We start from the raw sequence: 21,581 nt of genomic DNA on the forward strand, positions 1-21,581 counted from the left end.
TGGATACGTCTCATTATACTTTTCTTCAAATCCATAGAATGTATCATACCAAGAGTGAGCCCTTATGTAAACTATGGACTTTGGGTGATTATGATGTATCAGTGTTGGTTTATCAGTTCTAAGAAGTGTACCACTCTGGTGGGAAATACTGATAACAGAGAATGCCATGCATGTGTGGGGGCAAAGGATATATGGGAAGTCTCTGTACCATCCTCTTAACATCGCTGTGAACCTAAAATTGTTCTTAAACAAATGTCTTTTAAAAAACTCATTTTCTGGGGCACCTGGGTGGCTCAGTGGGTTAAAGCCTCTGCTTTTGGTTCAGGTCATGATCCCAAGGTCCTGGGATCGAGCCCCGCATTGGGCTCTCTGCTCAGCAGGGAGCCTGCTTCCCTTCCTTTCTCTGCCTGCCTCTCTGCCTACTTGTGATCTGTCTGTCAAATAAATAAACAAAATCTTAAAAAAAAAAACCACTTATTTTCTGTCTATACATATATCAGTATACATACATATATGTATAGAGAAAGACAGAGAGGACTTACTAGGTATTACTATTATGTACACATACTTCTATTTTTTGAGCACTTATTATGTGCAGGCATTGTTCCTGGTGCTGGGGAATATAGCAGTCAGTCATCCTAAGAGTAACGGCAATCCCTGGGAAGAGCTGAAGCAAATGAGTGACAGGACCTCTTTTCCATGTTACCAATTAGGAAAAACAGATTAAAGGGAGGCAGGACCAGAGACAGCAGAAAGGAGGGAGCTACTGGTGCTGTCCACTTGAGAAATGAGAAGGTCTGGATCAGCACGCTGGTGCCCCAGTGTGAGGTTTGGATTCAAGCAAGGCGCGGATGGCAGAATCAGCAGGACTTGAAGGCTGGCTGAGTGAAGGAAGTGAGGGAGACAAAGGAATTTATTTGCCAGTCCAAAGAGTCAAGTTCCTTTCAGCTTTTGTTATGACTGAAAGTTCATGTCCTCTCATAGCCATATGTGGAAACCCCAGCGCCCAAAGTGACAATATTTGGAGGTGGAGCCTTAGGGTAGAGCCTATGTTTAGATGAAGTCTGGAGGAACCCACAACAGGATGAGTGTCCCTAGAAGAGGAAGAGACCAGAGCATCTTTCTCTCTCCACCATCTGCAAACACAGCAAGAAGACAGTGGTCTGCAAGCCAGGAAGAGAACCTCACCAGGAACCAAATCCGTAGGTCCAACCTTGGTCTTGGACTCTGCAGCCTCCAAAACTAGGAGAAATACATCAGTTGCATAAGCCACCCATTACATGGTATCTCGTTCTTTCAGCCCAAGCAAATAAACACAGTTTATAAACATAAAATCCATGTTCATAGCATCTTCCCTTTCTGGAGTTGTTTTGTTTTTGTTTTTTTTTAAGATTTTACTTATTTATAAAAAAGAGAGAGAGAGTGCACAAGAAGGGGGAACAGCAGACAGGGGGAGAGAAGGAGAAGCAGACTCCTCACTGAGCAGGGAGCCCGACTCGGGACTCAATCCCAGGATCCTGGGATCATGACCTGAGCCGAAGGCAGATGCTTAACTGACTGAGCCACTCAGGTGTCCCCCTTGAGTGGTTTTATATCAATATAACTGTCACTGGTTTGAAATCATTAATAATTACAATGTGATTAAGTGCTTCATTCTCAAAATAGTTTGAAAGACTATGTTGACTGCAATGAATCTGCATTTTTTTCTTTTCTTTATATGATGCCTTCATAGTTTTCTGTCCACTCTGTAGCATTTCTGTGAAGCTCTCACTTTGGACGGTGTTCTGACATCTGTGCTCCAATTCTTTTTTTTTTTTAAGATTTAATTTATTTATTTGACAGAGAGAGACATCACAAATAGGCAGAGAGGCAGGCAGAGAGAGAGAGAGGGAGAAGCAGGCTCCCTGCTGAGCAGAGAGCCCGATGCGGGGCTCGATCCCAGGACCCTGAGATCATGACCTAAGCCGAAGGCAGAGGCTTAACCCACTGAGCCCCCCAGGTGCCCCTAATTCTTTTTTTTTTTTAAGAATTTTTTAAATTATTTATTTGATAGACAGAGATCACAGGTAGTCAGGCAGGCAGAGAGAGAGGAGGAAGCAGGCTCCCTGCCGAGCAGAGAGCCCAATGCGGGGCTTGATCCCAGGACCCCGAGACCATGACCTGAGCCAAAAGCCGAAGCTTTAACCCACTGAGCCACCCAGGCTCCCCTGTACTCCAATTCTAAAATGCTATTCTCTCCCACTTGTGGACAGATATAAATTCAGATGTGGTTCAAGCACACCCTTACTATGAAAGAGTGCTTATTGAAAACAACTGTCACAGATGAATGACTCTATTTATAAATATCACTCAAAAACAAATACCTAGTATTACAGAAACACTAAATTTTATCTCGATTCACTAATGCTATCTTTATTAAATTTGGGAGATAAATCTCTATGAAAGATAACAGCAAACCACTTTGGAGTATATGCCTTGAGAGGAAGGCCCCATTCTTTCATGGAGACGTGTCAAGGCTAATGGATATAGTCAAAGGTTAAATTTCAGGGCCCTGGACCAGGTTTGATTCATGCTGTGCTATAATTGCATGCCCGTGGCTACCCTCAGTGGTTAGTACACTGCTAATGAGGCTGGTGGCAGAAGTTCAAATCCCCAGGCAGGCAATTTGTTTTTCTTTGCTGGTGGTTGGGACTATCATACCTGTCCCAAGTCAGGCATCAGAAATGTGTGTCAGTTGTCACAATGTCAAGAGAAAGTGCAAATGGCTTAAGGAAAATCTGTCCTTTCCATTAGAAAAACATCTCAAAGCACATGTACAACTAATGGAGGGAGAGTGGTGTCACCTTCAAATACAAAGCAGAGAACATTCCTCATATTACTACAACAAACAAAATTCCTGCCAGAAGCAAGTCATAAATGTCACCAAGAATGATGATCTTAAATTAGATTCCACATGAATAATTTCTTCATTTTTCATCTATGACCAAACAGCACTAAATTTGCCATTAAGTAAAAACTGTGTGAAGTGTGCTTTTACCTGCTTCCTTCCTGTCTCCCAAAATTGTTATGAGAATGAATCAGATAGCATCTTGGAGGCATTTTAAAATAATAAAATATTAATCCAAATGATTCCCCTTCTGACTCAAAGGGAGAGTAGATAATATTGAGTTTTCACAAGACAATAGCAATGGGTAATATGCAATCAGCCTTGAACAACAGTCAATTCAGAAAAGGAAAACAGGATCTCAGATCTGCTTTTTGAGTGGAATGGTTGCAGAAGTTACTGTCAACTGGTAGACAACGCTTTAGCTAATTCTGACATAGTCACTCTAGAGTTCCTGTCTAGCTGTTGAATACTGTTGAACAGAATTCAGACGATGGTCAGTCTGCCTTAAAAACCTAGCTAGGGGGCACAATGACTTTACAAGAACAATTCTCACTGGAACACAAATTAAATTGTAACATGGGGGCTCTCCTTTGTATGAAGGCCTGGAAAAGATGGCTGGCTGGACAGATATACAGATGCATCCTCAAATAAAGGAAGAGAAACAGAAAGATAGGAAATTATACAGGTCTAGGGTCTGGCGATCAGATCTGTAGCTCTCTGAATCCAGAACCAAAATTCGAGAAGCCACCCTTGAATGGTTCTTCTTATGCATATATGACCATTCACGTCAATGGCTCTCACTCATGTCTCTCATCATTCTACTTCCAAAGTGTTACTCAAATCCCTGCATTTCATTCCATCCCCTTTTCCAGCATCTCCTACCTAAATTAGGTCAACTGCGTGGTCACTCCTTTCATCTAGGGTTTGTCCTTCCATTCTCTTACCCATATTGCTATCAGAGGGACCCTTCAATAAAAGCAATATGCTTTAAAACCCACAGTGGCTCCCCACTGCCCTTCAAATACAGTACAGTTTCCTTAAGACGGTTTGCAAAGCCCTCAACAATGGGACCTCATTTCATACCTTCCCCCCGACATATTCCCACATAGTCTCTGCTCTAGTTCATTCCAGTCTTACAAATGTGCCATTCTTTCTCTCGGTTCCAAGTCTCACACATGTTGTTCCCTCTGATAAATCATTCTCTCCCCACTCCCCCAGATCATTGAACTCCTACTCACCCTTCAGAAACCAGCTTAAACGTCTCTCTCCCCTTCTTGCAGAAGCTCCCTTGACCCCAGAACTTGGTTTCACTGCCCTGTTTTCTGTACATATTTAGGTAATCAGTCATTAGGTACTCTATACCTTCTGTTACCCCTGTAATGAATATTCATCATACTAATTATAGTAATCAATTAAGATTTTGTCTTTCCTGCTAATCTCCAAGCTCAGGGAAGCAAAGACAGGATTCATCTCATTCCTCTGTATTTGTAATGAGACCAAAAGCTCCGTGAGTGTAGGAATTTCTTTTATTTCTACTATATCCTCAGCACCTAGAACAGTATGGATAATAACAAACACTAAATATGTTCTTGTTGAATAAATAAATGAAAGATAGACACTCAGCATATGCTGCTTAAAAGAATCCAGTAAGGAAATTTAAGCCCACACAGAGTTTTATTTAAAAAAAAAAAAAAAAGACCTTGAAACAACCAGAATTACAGGAAACATTTAAAAATCAGAATGGTGATGATTTAATTATTATTTTACATTGGGAGAATAATCCACATGTGCTATTTGCCCAGGACTCTCTCCCTCCTAACTCAGATATCAAGACGTTATTCCATAATCACAGAATTAATTTTTAAAAGAGTAAACATCCTAAAGGACACAGCCACCAAGCCAGGGACACTGGAGCCACTGTATTCCCCCTTTCTACATATTACCAACTGATGGGCACCCTGGCAGTGGGATGTCGGGAGATGATCCAGATTTTTCCAAAGAGGTAAAGATTGTTGTTCAATGTTGTTCAGTACTGCTCCTCAGGGCTCAATCCTTTAAGGAAGAATATTTGTTTATGGTCAATGCATGAGCAACAATTTCCTCTGCTGCAAAGGGGATTAAACTATAAGCTCCTAAAGCCTCTTTCAAATTTAGTATCCTTTTAAGATCATAGAAACTAAAGTTTTGCCATTAAAGGATCATTGAGGGGAATTGAGTGCCTCAGCTGGTTAAACGTCTACCTTCAGCTCAGGTCGTGATCCCAGGGTCCTAGGATGAAGCCTGCTTCTCCCTCTCCCTCTGTTGCCCCCCCCCCCACTTGTGCATTCTCTGTCTCTCGCTCTCTCTCTCTCTCAAATAAATAAATCTTTAAAAAAAAGGGATCATTAATACATTTCTGTACATAACCAGAACTAAAGTCCTAGAACAAAGAGTCTCATGATACAGCTTCTTTCCGTGACTTCCTGATCACACTCTGGCAAAGTCAGTGAGGATATGTTTATTGGCCTAAGTAGAAGTTAGAAGGTCAAGCTCAAGAGGCAAAATATGTAATTCTTACTTTTACATTTGAACATAGGTTGTAATGAATAGGTTTTCTAAAAAACAAAACAAAACAAAACAAAGCCGCTGTGTTCTCCCCATGTTTACGCAACAGCCTCTTCCTTCTCTCTGCACCTCCGAAGCTGACGTATGAACTGGTGGCATACAAGAAGAGGTGGCCTCACTTGCCAAAGCAAAGTGGACAGCATTTTTTTTAACTTTTTTAACATAATCAGATAACTAGGATGATGAAGGAAAATGTTCCCCATCATTATATGGGGTAGTAAATTTGGTAATAGAGTTCTCTAGAATAGCAGACTCCTATAATACACATTTGGTCTTTCTTCCTCCTTCCTCTGCCTGTCAACAAGAAGGATGATCTGGGAACGCAGCCAAAGGAAACCCACCCAGAGTAGCAAAGAAGAAGAAATTAGCTTTAATTAAAGGTACAGAGATTTCATCTGGGCATAAGGGGGAACTCTTGATCTTTGCTATGATTAAATACTGAAACAGGCCAATCAGATGCATGCAGTTTCTGTCCTGGGGGAATTTTCTATAAAGGCTAAAAAAAAAATCTGCCAGGGGTCCTTCATTTTTCATGCATTCATTTCTTTGATAGAAACAACTGATTACCTAAGGACCGATTACCTAAACATACAAAGCATATTTCTGAGCCAAAAGATAGGAATCAGGATCATGTGGTTTCTTTAGGTTTGTGACATTTCTCGAATGTTATAAAGTGTTCAGGAATATGCGTATGGAGACTATGGCAAAGGGAAGATTATCCAGAGAAACCTTTTTACACAAAGTGATGATCCCTGGGCCGACTATCCGATATGGCTTTTTGGGATAAAGAACATTTCTGAGAACTGGATGTAGATTACCCTATGTAATTTATTTCAGAGGGGAAAATGACGTCTGGAGGAGTGAACTCTCCATTACCAAAGTTATCCAAAAACTGGATGACCATCTGTCAGCTACTAACAGAAATTTCCATATTTTGTTTGAAGAGAATACCTCTAAAGGGTATCTTCTATGAGTACAAAAAAGCCCAATTTTTGAGCAGAAATGTTAATTGGAGACACCCTAAAAAAACAGAAGATGAGTCAGGTCCATTATGACGCGCACATGCTCACACATCCCCCCACACACATTTGCCCACGTGCGTGCATGTGTGTGCGCGCACGCACACACACACAATGGGGAAACAACTAAACTCAACTCCAAAGTATTAATTTGATTTCCATTTTTAAAATTACAGAATGTCATACCAAATTCATGTGTAAGCACCTCAAAGAAGAGGTCCCACAGAACAACCAGAGGTGGTAGTCAACAACCTAACAGGGCAGGGCCACCAGCTAATCAGAATGGGTTGGAGCAAGATACAGGTAGATCGTTGCTATGCCAGGTGTCGACCTTTATTTGCTGGATCTGGGGACATCCAGCAGTACCTGAGGGGAAAGTAAAAGAAACTGGGGGCAGGATATCTTAGAGGGAGCCTTTGGAACTAGCTATCTGTCAAATGCTTCAGAAACATTTCCCTAGTTTAACAAGCAATGCTTCTATACTAGGGCCCTACGGGTTAGCTCTCAGTCAAGGACACAATCTCTAGTGTGAATCCAGATAGTGACAATTCCACCACACAAACCTCCCCCCCGCCCCCGCCCCAGACAGCAAGCTTTGGAAGGGAAGGAAGAGAGATGCAAGCCACCTTGCCTTATATAGGCTCTCCATTCTCTTCTACATGACAGGGCCATTAATTAATGGAGATACACGGTGCCTGGGTGGCTCAGTCAGTTAAACATCTCTCTCTCTCTCTCTCTTTTTTTTTTTTTTTAAGATTGTATTTATTTATTTGAGAAAGAGCAAGAGAGAGTACAAGTAGAGAGAGCAGCAGAGTGAGAGGGAAAAGCAGGCTCCCCATGTGGGGCTTGATCCCAGGACCCTGGGATCATGACCTGAGCTGAAGGCAGTCGCTTAACCAACTGAGCCACACAGGTGCCCCAAGAATCCAACTCTTATTCTCAGCTCTGGTCTTGATCTCAGGGTTGTGATCAAGCCCCATGTTGGGCTCCATGCAAGCATGGAAGGGAGGAAGTGAGAAAGGGAGGAGAGAGGAAGGGAGGGAAGGGAGAGAGATGGAGGGAGGGAGGGAGGGAGGGAAGGGGGAAGGGAGGGACAGATGATAGGCTGGGTTTCACAACATAGTAGAGAATATCTGTGTGGAGGGTCATGTACAAAGAGGGTTTCAATGACTCCACCCCAAACAGAAGACACCATGCCCCCCAGGGGTTTGTTTTGAGACCAAAGATGTTCACCCACTTACCAATTTTATTTTGCTTTATACAATAATGTGTACAAAAACTAGCATCTTGATGGAGGCTGGAAAAATAGAGTTCCAACTAGAGGCGAAACAAAGTATGAATTAGAAGTAGGGAAGAAATGCTAACTCTTTGAAAGATCAACACAATTTCAAGTATCACTGGCCACTGAGAAAAAGGCAAGAAAGAAAGAAGTTTCACACATTAGAGGTACCAGGTGAGGTAGGAACAAAACTACAGAAAGGTGTGAGATGATGTTGATAATTTATGTGTAATTAATATATTGATGCCTGCTGTTCCTATCACTCTAGCTTCACCCAGTCATCCATCTACTCAAAATAAATGGACCCCCTACCATTTAACCCTTTAAATAAATTTGTTAAAGATTCTGTAATCCTTATGCAAAGCACCATTATCAATGCCTGCTTTATTATCATCAACAATTGGATCTCCTTAAAGGCAGAAATCATGACATTGTCTTCTATAAAAATGAATTTTAATTACACAAGTAGCAATAAATCCACTCCTTTTCTAAAAAGGCAAAAACTAAACAGTAAAGAAAAGTAGAGTGAACATATAATTTATTTGCCAAACTAGGACACTCTTGAGGGTGAATGGAAGTACATTTAATAGACATCAAGTGTAAACGGAGACCCATGAGACAAACTGGGGCATGGGGTCACCCCACAGTTGAGGAACCCAGAAACCCCTCGAGAACAGCCGCCTCCCCCACGAAGGCGTTGTCTTGACCTTACCCAAGAGACAGTTGCTGCTATTATTCCAGAACAGTGACAACTTGAAAGCATTTAAAGTTCAGAGAATGTTGGCTAGAAAGTCAGAAAACTTTATTTGGAGAGCCAAGGCAGGTAAAGTGAGATAAGGAAAAGTCTCTCCCAGAATATGGCCCATCTTCGGTCCATGGCGCAGGTAAGGGACCTCCCTCTGACGGCCCCTCCCCTAGCTCTTACTCTGAAGCACTTCCTCTGGTAGATTTTAGCTCCGTCTGACAATGTCTAACTCATCCGTTGGCCTTAAGAGATACTGGGCAGTCTCTCCGAAAACTCTCTGATCAATTCTAGTCCTGTTTTCTATGGCCTTGAAGGGCTTTTACTTCCATTTTTAAAAATAAATCACTTAAGATATCTCCCCACCACGATTGTAATTCAATCTGTCATTGATTCAGAGATGCACTTAAAATTGGGGGGAAAAACGTATTCCTAACTCCTGATGTTCTAAAGAGAACAGATAATAGGCCTCCTAAACCCCCAGAAGGGAAAGTTATTGGAGAAAGCTGCTCTCTCGCCTTTGTTCATTGCTCTTCCGGGGGGAGAGACATAGCAGGTTGGTGATGTCCGTAGAGAAAGCTGAGCAACGCCAGGCCTAGCCCCTTCAGAGAGACCATGGCTTTCTGCACATCGGATGTTCTCTCAGCCGAAGGAAAGGAGCTCACCTGCCCTGACTGGCTGGGCCAGGGGCAGCGGCAAGAAGTCCTCCGAATTTGGGGGGAGTACTACTAAGCCCATTTGGCCCAAATGCAAAGCCATGTTTTCGCATCAGCTTAATCAATAACAAAGCCAACTTTCTTTTTACTCCCCATCTGTCTGTCTTCTCTAGCCTGTCTCTCTACTGGCTCCACAATCTGGAGAGAAATCTGAGTGTCATTTATTGGTCCTCCAAAATCCCACACGTGGCTCTAACGGATAAGATTGCCTAGCATCTCTTTGCTATTAGTGACCCCTGGGTGGAGAGGCCATGCCCCACCCCACCCCACCCTCCCCCGATCGACCATGTGTTGTTTTCTCTTGTACCCCTGTGACTAATAGCACACATTTGCATGTCCAGGGTCAATTGGTGAAGTCTTGGGCTACGAGATAGAGTCCCCTTTATTAATACGCGAATTCCATTAGCATTACATCCTACTGCGGGAGATCTGAATTTTTTTAGAATCACGGACTATTTAGATTATCATATAAATATGGAAATTCATCCCAGGTAAATGCACATATTCAAAAAGTCTTACTAGCTTCCTGAGGCCCTTGAAATCAAAGGTTAGAAACCCTGCACCCTGGCCAGATGAGTGCAGGACCCAAATGCCTCATTGCTAACTGGCCTGCAGAGAACAGAATCCTAGACTCGGTGGAAAGAGGCTTCAGAGCTCCTCAGAGCCAACTTCCCATTTGAGACCCCAGAAGCAGACCTGGAACAACACTGTGTAAGGCTGTGACATGCAAATCCCTTTAAGCTTCTTAGGACTGTTAATATTTCAAGTGCATGAGAACTATTTTTCCTAGTGCAGAAACCCTGAAATTCTTCCCACCGCAGAGCTGTATTTCCTCTGTACTAACTTATTCTACATGTGGAAAAGCGAGGGACTCAAAAGATCCTTCTATTTCTGGAACAATTAAATTATCCTCCTGGGTATAGCTGATGTAGGCTGTTGTTTTAAAACAAAGGAAACGAAATGTGAGTACCTTTAAAAAATATATACTGAACACAGCACCAAGGCCCAGCAGATGCCTAATAAATGATTATTATCTGGCAATGGAGAAGATACATTAAAGAAAAGCCACCCACTGTGGCTTGTATTTATTATAACTACATTTTATGTAAACACATCATTATATGCAAATCAGTTACAACCCCGAGGCTCTGGGCAAGTAGCCAAAGCCATGCAGTCCAGACGTCACAATCATGGAACTCCACACACCTGACAGGAGCCTCAAATCATCTTGTCGTGTCTTTGCCTCTCCTGGCTAGTATTTCTCTCCTTTAAAAATAAGAACTGAAGTCCTTCCTGATTTTTTATTAGATCCTCCTTCTTCCATGACCATAAAAATTGGTCCCTTCTTTCAGGAATTCTCAACCTTGTCATTCTGGACATTTGGGGCCAGATCAATCTTTGCTGTGAGAAGCAAAAGGGGGGAAGGAAACCATCCTCTGCAGTCGAAAATGTTTATTAATATCCCTGGCCTTGACTCACTAGATGCCAGTAGTGCCTCCCCAGCTGTGACAACCAAAATGTCTCCAGACATCTCCAAATGTCCCCTGGGAGGCAAAAATCACCCTTGTCCCAAGCTGAGAACCACTACTTTAAAGGAATCTGCTAGAAGTCAAGAAGCCAAATCAAATTTAAATTTGAGAAAGTATCTGAGAGTTTAAGGGCCCTGCAAGGCCTTTCTTAGTAGGAGGCTGCTGGTTTTCCTCCCAATGATTTCCTTGACCAAGGCAGCCTTACCATATGCAATTCACTGGGAATTCTTCCTTATAACCACCCCCTCCCCTAAACTCTTCTGCTTTGCTTCAGGACCATTTCCTCTTCTGGTAGACTGTGCCATCCTTTCTTGTTTTTTAATATTTTTTAAGATTTATTTTTGTGAGAGAGAGAGAAAGAGATTAAGCATGAGCAGGGGGAGGGGCAGAGGGAAAAGCAGGCTCCCCACTGAGCAAGGAACCCCAGGCAGGACTTGATCCCAGGACCCTGGGATAAGGACCTGAGTCAAAGGCAGACGCTTAACTGAATGAGCCACCCAGGCACCCCATCCTTTCTGGTTCCATTCTGTTTTGTAATAGAAACACTCCCTGTTCTTGGGGGAACACCAAATTTATTTCATTCAGACAAATAATCAATGGGTTTTCTTAATGAAAGGAGATGGGACAACTGGGAAGAGGATATGGAAGTGGCGTAGGAAAATGTGTCCAGTCAATATAAATTTACCTGAGCAGCAGAGCTGTCGACCCCATGATTCTAGAAAGTTCTTTGCAAAGTTGAGTAACTTTGAGATGGCCCTCAGGATAGCAACCATTTATCCACAGAATCAGAATCTAGCCAAATGGAATATGAGGACGAGGTTTCCTGTATGCCTGTCTGTGCAGTACCCTCATTCAAATTCTCTCCATCTTGCTAATTTATGGCAGAGCTCCATCCAACTCCAGAGCCAAAACGCAATAATGCAGCTCATTAAGAGCCACCAGGGAGTATTTAGGAAACATGCAAAAGGAACAGTTCCTTTATTTCCTTTCCCTAGAGTCTTATTTCCACTCTGAGGCTTTCTCCATTTCTTCTAGTTTGAACTAAAAATTGGCTTGAAAAATAACTTATCACTATAATTTATCTCTGAGCTAGGGTTGTTTTTTGTTTGTTTTTTCTTTCAACTTTTATGTTTCCTGAAGTGCATGTGATTCAGTTCCAATTCCAAATTTCAAACGAGCAAAATGAACTCCTATTTTTCATCTCCAATTAAATAATTCATTTCTCTAACTCTAAAGCATCCAATTCAAATAATGAAGTTGACAGGAACTCATCTAGTGTATTCATTAGAATTTCACCTTTCTTTCTCCCCCTCCCTTATGATGGCCTCCCACAATTTTGGTGGATATTTCAGATCATGCTGAGCAGCAAAATCAATACCTCATTAAGCTATTTCAATTCGGTGGACTACAGCTGTTGCAGGGCATGAGCATGAAATATGGTTTCACCAATAGAATCCCACGCTCTGTCTACACAAAGACAAAACAATTGGGTAATTTAGTCAATTCTGTTTAAAAAAAAAAAAAAGTCAACTGAGTTGTTTGGTACTGGGTAAGGCAAACATTAATTTGCCCGTTATACTTGTCACATGCATAGACCATAGGACTGATAGAGACTGTCATGGTGTGGCGAGTCCACGTCTTTGAGTTCCTACAACATCGTAAACAGGAGAACTCCCATTCTATCCCTCAGTGCTGCCCAGAAGAATTCCCTGCCAATTGCCCATGAGCATGGTCTCTCCTTGTTAAACCTAAGCATGACAGTGACCAGCAATTACTCAGTAAAAATTGAATATTTACTGTGAATAAAGCCCAAAGGTGAGAGAAAATTTTAAAAGATTATAAGACAGGGATCCTACCTGCAAATGGCTTGTGGTCTATGCAGGAGACCAAAACTGGCATATGGGGAGGGGAAAATAAAACAAACAAAACCTGGCAGCAATCCAACGCAGAACAGAATTTACTGTTCAACCATACGGATTAGGGGCTAAGGTGGGAGGAGTTCTAAAGAGAAGCAAACCATCAAGGTCTGGCAACAAATTAAAAAACTGTTGGGGCACCTGAGTGGCTCAGTGGGGTAAGCCTCTGCCTTGGGCTCAGGTCATGATCTCAGGGTCTTGGGATCAAGACCTGCATCGGGCTCTCTGCTCAGCGGGGAGCCTGCTTTCCCCTCTCTCTGCCTACTTGTGATCTCTGTCAAATAAATAAATAAAATCTTAAAAAAAAATAAATAAAAGTAAATAAAAAATTAAAAACTGTTAATTATTAAGTCTTTACTTAAATTACATACTGATCTTACACAGCGCATCTTATATTTCTTTATATACTCGGAAAGTGCATGGACTTCACCAGTATATTAGTCTAAGTAGTACAAATAAAATTTATGCATCTAAGATTATGTGCTACCCAGAAATAGAAATGGATTCATAACTATGAAATGATTCAAGAATCAGAATCACAAGGATCTGACTACTTCTGGCAGATGAGTAGTTCCAAACAGTGAATTCTAATTTTTTCAGAGAAAATCAAGTTACTTTTTACTTTCAAGAACAGCAAGGGACAGCCAAAGTCTAGATTGAAGATGGTGGAGAAGCATTTAACCCACAAAAGGCTTGCAGGAGCCCCAGGCAATACTGCTGAGCCCCCACGACCTTTGGCAAATGATTTTCCCTTTACACTCTTCCTCTATCTTCTGTTCCTTTTTATTTCTTCTTATCTTATTTTTCTTCTCTTTCAATTATTTTTTAAATAGACTTTTTATTGACGCAAACATATATCTGGAAGAAGTACAGCTGATTCTTGAACAACATAGGGGTTGAATAGAATGCAAGTTAAACCATAATATAGCACTGTATACCCACCAGAATTGGTACAGTAAAAAAGACCGACAGACTAAGAGGTGGTGGAGATAGGAGGACACTAGGATTCTCGGATTGTTGTTGGAAGAGTAAAGTGGTACAAGTATTCTGGGAAACTCTTCGACAATATCTAGTAAAAGGACTTATGCATACCCGCTGAGCCAGCGATTCTACTCCTAGCTATTACCCGAGAGATAGTCACCCCAGAGCCCCTCACCCAAGCCCTGGACCAATAGAATGCTAACCCTCCCACTGTAGAAAATCCAAGTATAACTTTCAATTCCCCCCGAACTTAATGACTAATAGCCTATTGTTCCCCCAAAGCCTTACTGATAACACGAACAGTGAATTAACACATATTTTGTATGTTATATGCACTAATACAGTTTTCTTGCAATAAAGTAACCAGAGAAAAGAAATGTTATTAAGAAAGTGGTAAGGAAAAGCAAAGACATTTCCAGTCCTGTACTATAAAAAAAGAAATCCTTTGGACAGTGTCCCCAGCAATCCAGCAGACCTGTCCCTTCTTTCAACAACATTTGGAAGAAACAAACCCAAAGGTACCCCTCCTTTCAGCCTCCGACCACCCTCCAACCTCTTTTACAGTTGCAACCTTCACAACTGTCTTCTCAGCCACCCTCTGCCCTGGGGACCAGCCAACACCTCATTTTGAGCTTAGGTCCTTACTGCCCCCCAGCCAGGAGCTCCCAGATCGCTCAGACCCATTCCACAGGAGCTGCTGCCCGCCACCAGGTCACCAAGCATCCGGGCCTCCTGCACTCACCTCTCTTTGGGCTTCCTGCCTCCCGGGAGGCTGTGGCTCTGACAGGCGCGCTACTTCTTCCGCGGGTCCCCCAAGGAGAGATCCCTGGCCGGGGCCCCCAGCAGCTCCTGAAGGTGCAAACCCAGCAGGGCGCCGGGCTGTCTTCCAGGCGGCGCGGAAGCTGCTCCAAGACGCACGGGCTAAACCCCTGGTCCATGGAAGCCACCGTGATTCTGGCGAAGAGCCTGAACCAGACCTTTTTGGATCCTCGTGGCCCGGGTTCTGCGGCCACACACCCGCCGCTAGGACTTCCGGGGGGAGCGACTTCCTGGAGCAGCAGGTGGAAAGCATCAGCAAACGGTGAGCCCGTGGGGCGCCTGCGCAGGTCGGCCACCCGCGGGGGCGGGGGGGGCGGTGGGCCTCTCTGGGGTAGGGGCTCCTCCTGCAGCCCGACCCGGAGCCTCCAGAGCCCCCGGAGCCCAGCGGCCCTTGAGGGGGCCCCTCTGGCATCCCCCTGGTCTCAGGGCCCCTGCGGGAACCTCTCCCTGCAGCTGCTACGCAGCTTTCTAGCCACCCCGGAGCCCCTCACCCAAGCCCTGGACCAAATATAAACAATAAAGCTTGTGCAGCAAAAAACTCCAAACCAGAAAGAGTGTAGAGTGCGGCCCATGCAGCTCAGACCTGTGTTGTTCCAGGGCCAGCCCTCTACAGATGTTAGCGTATAACTCAGTTAATGTTCGTACAGAAAGCGAATAGAACATGGAACGAAAACCCATCATCAAGAAGAACATCGCCACCGGAGGAAAAATCCGCCCCCTTTTCCCGTCATTGCCTCGACTTCTAAGACTGGAAATAAAGTTTTGTTTGTTTTTGAACTTAAGGCAGGTGGAATCATAGAGTATGCCTGCTTCCTTTGCTCAAAATTATGAGATGTATTTATATTCGGGCACCTGGGTGGCACAGTGCCAACTGTTGGTTTCCCCTGAGGTCTTGATCTCAGGGTGGGGAGATGAGCCCCGTGTCCAGGCTCCGGGCTCCGTGGGAGTCTGCTTGAGTTTCTCTCGCCCTCTCCCTCTGCATAAAATTAATAAATCTTTAAAAAATATATTTATGTTGTGGGTAGCAGTAGTTTACACATTTATATTGTTCTTTTTTTTTTTTTAAGATTTTATTTGAGGGGTGGTGGTGTGCAGAGGGACAGGGAAAGGGAGAAACTGAAGCAGATTGTGCACTGAGCAGGAGCCCCATGTGGGGCTGATCCCATAGCCCTGAGATCAAGACCAGAGCGGGAATCAAGCTGCTTGTGGACTGAGCCACCCAGGTGCCCCTATTTACAGTGTCCTTTAGTATCTGATTATATAAATATACCATACTTTATGTATCCATTGTAACTGATGAATATTTGGGCTGTGTCCAATTTGAGGATATTCAAAGAGTACTACTGCTTTGAGTATTCTTGGTAAACACACGTCCACATTTCTCTTGGGTGGCACCAAGGAGTAGGATTGCTGGTTCATCTGGATGGATAAGTCCTTTTACTAAATATTGTCTAAGAGTTTCCCAGAGTACTTGTACCACTTTACCCTTCCAGCAATCCGAGAATCCTACTGTCCTATCTCCACCACCTCTTAGGCTGTAGGTCTTTTTTACTGTACGGGTTCTGGTGGGTATGCAGTGCTATATTGTGGTTTAACTTGCATTTTCCTGAAGACCAATGATGCTGACCACTATATCATATATTATTCAATGGTTTGCATATGTTCTATGCAAAGTGCCTATTCAAGTCTACCTATTTTTGGTCTCTCTTACATTCTTGTTGAAAGTATCATGTTTCATACTTTGGCCTGTCTTTTTCACTCTTCTAATGGTGAGTAATCAGTTCCAGGGTTAGTTAATTCCGAAGTTTATGGATGTCACCTTTTCTGTAAGTCTCTGACTTTTTCTCCATGGTCTGAAGACAGCTGGGCCAGAGTGCCAACCAACACGTCCTCTCAAAACAATACCTAAAAGCTGGAAGAAAGAAGGTTTCTTCTTGTATATCTATTTCTTTTTATCTGAGAAGAAAATCTCCCCAGGACATCCTTCATTCCGGCACAACAGACTTCTTAGACTTCATGAGCCAGATTGGGGTCACATGCCAACCTGTAAACCAATCACTGACAAAGAGGAATGAGGTTGTTGTGACTGGCTCAGAGCAACTGAGATTCATCTCCTGGGAAAGAAGCTAGTAAATCATTGCTGCCATTGGTATTCCATAGACATGGTGGAAGAAGGGTGCGAGAAGGCTGTTAGCTAGGCGGCAGCTATATCTACCACACTCACCAAAGAACTTCGGCTGAAAATTTTGAGGGAAAAATGAGATAAAAACAGTCATTTACAACTGTAAATTGAGTCTTAAATTTAATTTTAACCTAAGTTGAAAGGCTTGAAACATATAATGAAGTGTTTAAGGTATTTATTTATAGCTAAATTTAAAAAAAAACAAGGATTTGGGCCTGGAAATAAATCTGTAGCTCTAGATTTAAGGTCCATTTAAGACCAACTCTGGTTGGACTTAAATGACCTTGGAAACATTAATATAAACAGATACTGATGATTAATAAATATAAATATTATTAATTAATTATAATTAATATTAATAACTATTAACATAAGCACAGAGATTAATGGCAAGTCTTTGTATGATTTCATTGTATGATTCATTCAATGGAAAGAATTAAGCCAATTTAAATTATTAGAGGAGCGCCTGCATGGCTCAGAGGGTTAAATCCTCTGCCTTTAGCTCAGGTCATGATCCCAGAGTCCTGGGATCGAGCCCCACATTGGGCTCTCTGCTCAACAGGGAGCCTGCTTCCCCTTCTCTCTCTGCCTGTCTCTCTGCCTACTTGTGATCTCTGTCTGTCAAACAAATAAATAAAAAATCTTTAAATTATTAGACTATAAATTATTTGGGAATAACAATTGTGTCTTTATTAATAATAATGCTGTTCTATTATGTACAACTGAACTATTTATTTATTTTTTAAATTTAAGTACGCTTCATGCCTAGTTTGGAGACCAGTGTGGGGCTTGAACTCACGACCCTGAGATCAAGAACTGAGCTGATATTAAGAATCAGATCTTAATCTAACTGACTGAGCCACCCAGGCGGCCACCTCTGGACTCTTTATATACAGAGGTCTGACATATATTGTCTCATTTAACCTCCTAACAGCTCTGTCATATAGACAGGGCAAAGCCTACTATTTCCATATTTATTGATGGTGAAATTGAGAAAGAGCTATTAGTATGGATAAATTAATGGATTCTCTAAGATCACAGAGTTGATTCACACGGTTGACTAGATCTAACTCAGGTCTCTTGCTTTCTAGACTGTTTCTCTATCTACTCCATCCCTCCATTTAGCAATTCATCTATTGACATATATAATAACTGAAGCTCATTAATGAAGATCAAATTAACAAAATGAACTTATGCTAATATTTCTCAGCTAAAGATTTTCATAGTTAGCTGATGGCTATTTTCTCTGAGAGAGGAAAGAGAGAAATTTTACTTTTCATTTATTTCATTATTTGTTTACTTGATCTAATATCCTAAAAAAGATTTCATGAAAGTTAGTCCTTCAACATAGTATTTGAGGTCACCTCAATCTAGCAAGCATTTTTTGAGGGGCACAGATGCTTATGATACACAGGTAAGTGCTGTACCAGAGAGAGATGGAACCACATAGGTTCACACAAGAGGATCTGATGACCACTGCCTACGAGAGGGCATACTTTTCGATGATGTAACCCCTGAGATGAAACTTTTATGGTAAGGAGAAGCTGTCCCTGAAGAATATGAAGATATCCACATGAAGAAAAGAAACCCAGATGAAGAAATGAGGTCTGGAATTTCCAACCAAGAGAAGAACTTGCACAAAACCTCAAAGGTTAGAAACAAATAGTGTGCTCGGAGTGCAAAGTGGGGGAATGGAAATGGTTAAGACATGGAGATTGTATGTCAAAAGGTTTAAGACATTTTTATGACTATAGGAGATGGATAGGGCAGTTGAGGGGCTTAGTACAGGTTCTAGGGTCAGAAGGGTCTTCAGATTAGAATGAGTTTGACCATGTTTATAGACTTAAGAAAAAAAGCCAAAGCTAGGAAGGGATTGAAGATCTAGAAAGTGATGTGAAAAAATAAGGCGAAGTATATGGATGGAGAATGGAAACTTATCAAGAGGAAGTAGACCTCTTTCTGGGACAAAACTAACTAACGCAAGGATGAGACAGAGAAAATAAATTTACGGATGGAGAAGAGACTGGGAAGTTGGTGTAGCACAAGTCAATGGCTTTATTTTGGAAGTGCATAATAACAATATGACAATAATAAATGTGATAAGCATGCATTTGGTGTCACTGTGGACAAGATATTCTGCTAAGCATTTTACCTGAATGATCTCATTTGATTCCCTTAACAGCCTTGTGAAGCAGTTGCTATTATTATGATGCCTATTTTACAGATGAGGAAACTGGGGTTTGGTAGATTAGTGTCCTGAAGGTCAGACACATTTACAGAACTCCTAGCCTAAGAATTAGTTCAGCACCGAAATGAGCCCTGTACTGTTGGTTCCACCTCTTAGTTTGAGAAAGAATGTGAGGACCAGCGCTTGGAGATCTTCCTCATGGAATTGGGCAGAGATGTACGTCTTCACCTGGATAAAAGATACTAAGTGACAAATACCTTAGAAACTATTTTTAAAATATATTCCATTTGCTGACAAACAGGTATTAAAGTAGCTTTCTTTCCATAAGACTTAAATGGCATTTGACCATAGTTTCCTATTGCCTCAGCTGGTTATTCTTATAATGTTGTTAGAGTCAAACTGACACTCAAAAGAGTCAATTTTTATAACTTATTTTGAAAATTAAATTAAAGTACCTGCCTCAGCAATAAATCAGGAGACTCAGCATTTCAACTGAAATGTCTAATATTGTCTCATCAATTATCTTTGCTTTGAATAAGGAATACAAATCAAATGACTCAACTTGGCTCAAACCTGGTAAGTCTTGAAATTCCCAAGCAGCATATACTGAAAATCCAAATGATACTTCTAGAACACCATTATTGGGAAACAAGCTTTCATTTGTGGTCTACAATGAATGAGTTTGTGACAATCTCTTTATTGTCTTCTGTCCATTGGCCCTAGTGACCTGGAGAATTGGATGTGGAAGTTAGGGAGGTAGAAATGGCCTTACCTGGTTAGAGTTACATGAAATCACCAGGAAGAGTATATTAGTTTGTGTGGATGAGCGAATGAGGGTGTCTCCAAGGGCCCAAAAACTCTACACCCCCCCTACTTTGGCTTCATGCCTTGTACAAGGTGGATGCTCAAAAAATTGGGTCTATAAAATAATGTAAGAAAGCCATAAATACTATGAGACCTAGGCTCCCCCAGTACACACAGAGTCCAAGTAAGGTATTAAATAACTGCTTCTTATCTCTCAATAAAGAAAAAAATATCACTCGTTCCTTTTATTATAGTTACCATGTACCTAACAGCTTTAAAACACTGGAAGCTTTTGCAATTACTATCTCACCCAGAACCTTGATAATATCTGTTTCTTGTACTCAAAAAACCAGATAGAATTGAGCTGAAAATAGCAGTTGTAGATGATATATATTTAGAGTGTGGTGGGTAGTATTACCAGCGTCCTTTGCTCTAAAGCCTTTCTTACCAGATTTGTATGTTTACAAGTTGAAAACACTGATATTTTCATATTCAAATATGAGAAATTTTTATTTTCCCATTTATTGGTGAAAGTACTGCTATTCAAGAAGTTTTAACATTCTTTCCGTGTGTAGTGCCATGCATGAATCCCTTTGACAGTGTAATAAAACCTATATTCACAATTGAAGGAAGTACTCAGTTTCAGTGAAAATTTAAAAAAAAAACCCAAGAATATAATTTTTCCCATCTTTTTGCAGCCTTCCTAAATACAAAGGTACATGGACACCAGGTAAAGAAACCCTGATGAAATCAGTGTGAAGTGTGTTACGCCCACGGTGTAGACAGCATTCTTTCTTTATTCTGGCTCCATTTTTTTAAAACAATCTGCAGATTTATTGCATATCAATCCCCCCTTTCTTCCATATGATTCTCTTACTCTTTCAAAAGTTTTGAAAATAAAGGTACTCCATAAATATACTTATCAGAGTACCAAAAAATAATTTTATATGGCCTTTCCCCCAAACTGATAACAGTAAGTAGAATACCCTTACGTAGGCAAGAGGAAAACAAAGCTGATGAGTTCTCAAAACTCTATGCCTTTCCCTTCGGTGTCTACTCCTCAGCCACAGTTTCAGAGGTGGGGAGTAGATAAATTAACTAAAGTGTTCCTCTGTGTTCATCACAACTGTTTAGTCTTTCTTTCCTCAACTAAGGTACTTAAGTTGAAACTCAATCCTAGGTACAATTCCTTTGTCCTGCATAAATTTCACCTCCTCAGCTTTTCTCTTCTTTCTTGTAGAACACATGTAGGTTCATTTATGAAAAATTTTTTACTATAGAGTGGGAATGTGCTAGGAGATCTGAGAATGACTGGGAATTTGGGGGCTCCGTTTGCCATGAAATTCTAGATGAATAGTCAGGGTTTGGTAAATCAGAAAGAAGAGCTGAAAGATTGTGAAAGATGATTTAAGGGATCCATTATAAACAGAACAAAATAAAAACCTCCAAATTCTTGTTCTACCCAACTGTATTAGGAGAAGATAATTTGAATAAAGAAATGGAACTCTTTGGTCTCTTCTTTTTGACAAAGGATCCAATCCTTTCTGTTACATAACGTGTGTCGTTGGGGGTAAGTAGGAAGTAAGCCATTCTCCCAGATTGTATTCTTGTCTGTATCTTTTTAGAAACAGAGAAGCTGAAGCAAGAAATGGAGAGAGGCCTCTTACTACTTTTTTCCCTTTAAACTAAGCCTGCTTTCAGTGATCTGTGTCCATATCCTCCAAAAGCACAGCTTCAGTTTTTACTTTGAAAAATGGGGGGGCGCCTGGGTGGCTCAGTGGGTTAGGGCCTCTGCCTTCAGCTGGGGTCATGATCTTAGTCTCCTGGGATCGAGCCCCACATTGGGCCTTCTGCTCCACGGGGAGCCTGCTTCACCCTCTCTCTCTCTGCCTGCTTGTGATCTGTCTGTCAAATA

This window comes from Lutra lutra, chromosome 5 (genome assembly GCF_902655055.1).
Source record: "Lutra lutra chromosome 5, mLutLut1.2, whole genome shotgun sequence".
Lineage (NCBI taxonomy): Eukaryota > Metazoa > Chordata > Mammalia > Carnivora > Mustelidae > Lutra > Lutra lutra.